Here is a 4,256-nt window from a genome sequence, read left to right on the forward strand (position 1 = left end):
ATATTGGACATATATTTTTGCGCATAGGCTGCAACATTATATTGTACCGTATTCCTCCGACCAAAATCTCGATGGCGGTGGATTCCCAAAAGATCACGAAATAATTTTGAAATTCAAAATACAAATTAAAATCGTGCTTACCGTTAAGAAAAAAATTTTAGCAGACAAATATATACAAACTCAATGTCTCTTCAAAAAAAAAATACAAACTCAATGTATATATAAAAATTAATGTTGATTAAAGTAAAACAATCAACCAGAAAGAGATTGATAAAGGCTCTTGATACCAAATGTTATATCTAAAATATAGTCTAACGTTATAGAATAAATCTACGAGAAACCTAACCTTGTAGTAGCGGAAGCGAAAGTCGTGTGGATCTCCAACCATAATTGATATCTTGCGCGGCAGAGTGTTAGCCGTTTTGTCCCACACTTAATTAACTCAGAATCCTAGATGATGTGCTTGTATTTTGTATTTTCTGAGTAGTATGAGTACCATAGCTTTAGGTGCTATATAATTGTCTGTTCTGCATACCATAGTACAGGCTTTATGAATGAGAGATGTTCATCAAGAAAAGAGTAAAGATTAAAATAACAAGATAATTGTACTAACAAGAGAAATATTTTAATTCATCCTTTTTCATTCTAGAAATTTTGATAATTATATTTAGTGAAAATTGGTTATGTTTTCTTTATTATGTATAGTATACTATATTTTTGTGGCAATCAATATTTATTTATTTTTTGTTTTATAATGCGTTAATTTATTTATGGTTTATAAAAATATATTTTTGTAAGAAAATTATAAATAATATATTAACAGAAGTTATGGAATGTTTGTAAGGGTGTATTCAATTTAGAGTTTTAATGATGTTTGTAGACTTTTTAATATGAAAAAGTTTTTAAAAGTCTATAAATGTCTATCTTATGGATATTTATAAACTCCTACAAAGTTGATGAAAGTTTAAAAGATTCTAAGAAAGTCTACAAGAACTCTACAAAAGTCAATTAAAATCCATCACTTTAAAAGTCTTTAAAATAAAGTCTTGATTGAATACACCCCTCTTAGTGTTCCATCCAACTTTTTGCCAATAATCATCCCTCATTCAAACCAAAGGAAAATAAATAAATAAATAACACGACTAATTGAGGCCTAATTTCATTTTTCATTTAAGTATAAAGATAAGCCATTAGTGAACTATGATCTAGAATTGAGGCATTTAAGATAATGTCATTTGGCCCATCACCATTCTATCAACAACAATCCCTCAACCCCATCTAACAAAAGTAGAAAAAGATAACATAGTTAAGCTAAACAAAAATAATACTATACATTTTAACAAAAGTAGAAAAAGATAACATAGTTAAGCTAAACAAAAATAATACTATACATTTTAGTAGGGTCAGTGGCTAGTGGCCGCTTGCAACTTTGATCTATCTGGATGCCATCCATTTAGCTCTCTCTTGAACCTACCTTTGGAGCTTACATAGATAGATCATCTTGCATTGCTTCTCACCCTAACTAGCTGTATCGGGTGGTGACCTTTAATCATTGGAAGGGTAGATGTCAATTCTCAAAGAACTAACAACGTGATAGTATGATAAAAATTTAAGCAGCAATGTGAACCCTAAAGAATTTATTTACATATTAGTATATTACCAATTGTAGTTAATTACCGCCATGACATATAAATTTGCTTAGAAAAATCTCGTCATGCATGCATGCCAATAGCTCACTTCATGTACTCATTAGGCAATTAAGTCTAGCGACCACTCCAATTATTACTCCCCGTAATTGTGTATATATATTTTTTTGTTTTCAAAAGACTATTAAAAAATAATAATAACCATGTTCTTATAAGGCGTAGGTAGGAACAAAAATAAGATCACTTCAAAGGGCCCAACCGGGTTCGAACCGGTGACCTCTTGATCTGCAGTCAAATGCTCTACCACTGAGCTATGGATCCCTACTAGTGATTGCTTTATTTAAAAAATTATCTAAAGCTTAGTTCAATTTTAACACTAAAGCTAGATCCTATGGTCAAACACCTGGTGAACTATATGTTCTTCCAGGGAGAATTCAGACTCCCTATAAACACTGTTTATTGGTTAACAAAGAGTGGTACAGAAAGAGAAATATATATTCATAAAAGTTTGTGTCTTCTAGACTTCTAAGTTGGAACATGAAAAGAATACAAGGTTAGAAGAGCATTTACCATTTTTTCACTCACAGTGAAAGGTCTTCTGATAAACTTTATAGTGACCATGTCTGAACAGAGAGATTATGTTGCAGAGTTTGAATATCAAAAACTTCTAGTAAAAAGTTGGTTGAGAAGATAGTTTCTACTCACAATTTTTACCGAACATCTATTAGATCCTGGAAGTAGTCTGCCTTCTTGCAAACCGTCACCTGCCCACAATACAAGCAGAGAAGTAATTAATATATGAAATCTAAAGTAATGAACTTTGATTGAAATAAAGTGGAAAGTTGGTGAACTGACTTCAAGGACAAGATGCAGGTGATTCCTTCATATTTAACAGCCTTTCTGGATCGGTTACACCTTTGCCAAGCAGCCGAAGATGTATGGTTTGGCTTACATCTCCTAAATTTCCAGTGTAATTCTTCTTCTATGGCCTTCTGCATATGTATACTTCATTTTCACTTTCAAACAATTCATAGCACACACAGCCACATTCATATACCTCGGGTTCACTCTGCACGTATCCCGCAATCATTGTGTTCCAAGAAACCTCGTCTTTAGCAACAGAATTATGAAACAGGAATTCAGCAGATGAGAGTTTTCCACATTTAGCATACATTGTCATTAGAGAAGTAGCAATCATAATGTCTGAATCAATCCCTTCTTGAATTGTATAATTATGAATCTCCACACCTTTTTCTAGATCCTTCATCTCAGCAGCTCCCAACAATGCACTTATAGCAGATACCTTATTCATTTCAAATCTTCTCTTTTCATGCAATCAAAAAGCTCCAGAACTTCACGGAAGTTCTCAGTATACGCATAACCAGCCATCACTGTACCCCATGAAACATCATTTCTCACTCTCATCTGATAAAAAACTTGATGAGCTACATTGGAGTGTCCACATTTTGAGTACATATCAATCAGGCCATTATAAACAAACCCATGAATAGACCTGCAAATCATCTCGTCCGTGAACTTGCAAACTGCGGGAAACAAATTCAACAAACTTACGGAATTAGGCTGAACCCCACAACTAAACTGCATGTACTAAAAACCTCTAATGCATTAGCGGCTCTGAACTCTGAGAAAATCCAGAAACCATTGCATTCCAAGCAACCAAGTCCCTTTTAGGCATTTTATCAAACATCTCCCTTGCGCTCTTTAAATTACCCGTTTTACAATAGAGGGAGACAAGTCAGGTCCCAATAAACACATCACATTCAAGGTTCCTCCTAGATACATCATCATGAATATCACGACCCTTTTCCAAGTCCAACATCTTGGTGCAAGCTTTCAAAGCAAAGGTGAAAGTATACCGGTTTTGCTCGGAGTCGAAACCTAACTGTGAAAAATGGCATTTTCCAAAGGGAGCGTAGAGGTTTACAAGGTGGGTTTTTAACTTTTTACCATACAGTTGATTTTAAAACCTGAAGTGAGCATGGAGTTGAAGGATATTTCAAACATCTTAAAAAGAAAATTAATTGGCATTAAAGAAGATGAAAAGAACAAAAAACAAACAAACCAAAATATAACTGGAAGAGTAAAAAACCCCACCAAGCATTTGTAAGAATATAACCTCATCTTAATTTTCATTATGTCTTTTGGGCTAGCCTTCTTCCTGCCACTGCAACACTGGGAGCAAACTAACTGCAAATTTCTTTTCTATTGACAAGCTTCTTGCCCTTCCAGGAAACCCGTGGATCAATTTATATATGTATGCAATATGAATATGCTTATTCAAATATTCTGTTAAGGGCATACAATGATACAAACATCTGTGCAAACTCTTTACTCTATGTATGTATATATATATATATATATATATATATATATATATATTTGGAATTCATGTGTATATATATAATTTTCTAAAATAATTTTGGGAAATATTATATATACTAAGTATTTGTATTTGGTACGCGCGTTGCACAAAAATTGATTCTCAATATTAGTACTCTATACTAAAATTTTAAATTTATTTAGATTTTAAATATTTATAATATTGTATAATAATAATAATTTAAACCATTTTTTATTAATTTGATATTT

General features: G+C 32.5%; 1 long non-coding RNA gene and 1 other non-coding gene across 2 annotated transcripts; both read right to left on the reverse strand.

Annotated features, from left to right (window-relative positions):
* Positions 1-1,895: 1,895 nt before the first annotated feature.
* Positions 1,896-1,967, reverse strand: TRNAC-GCA. Its single transcript has one exon. It is a non-coding gene; the product is annotated as a tRNA-Cys (tRNA).
* A 298-nt stretch (positions 1,968-2,265) lies between these two features.
* Positions 2,266-3,864, reverse strand: LOC116001799. The gene is made up of 3 exons (XR_004094291.1): positions 3,784-3,864; positions 2,502-3,634; positions 2,266-2,410 (listed from the first exon to the last, which is right to left on the reverse strand). It is a non-coding gene; the product is annotated as an uncharacterized LOC116001799 (long non-coding RNA).
* Between the last annotated feature and the right edge of the window lie 392 nt (positions 3,865-4,256).

Source organism: Ipomoea triloba, chromosome 1 (assembly GCF_003576645.1).
Source record: "Ipomoea triloba cultivar NCNSP0323 chromosome 1, ASM357664v1".
Classification (NCBI taxonomy): Eukaryota; Viridiplantae; Streptophyta; class Magnoliopsida; order Solanales; family Convolvulaceae; genus Ipomoea; species Ipomoea triloba.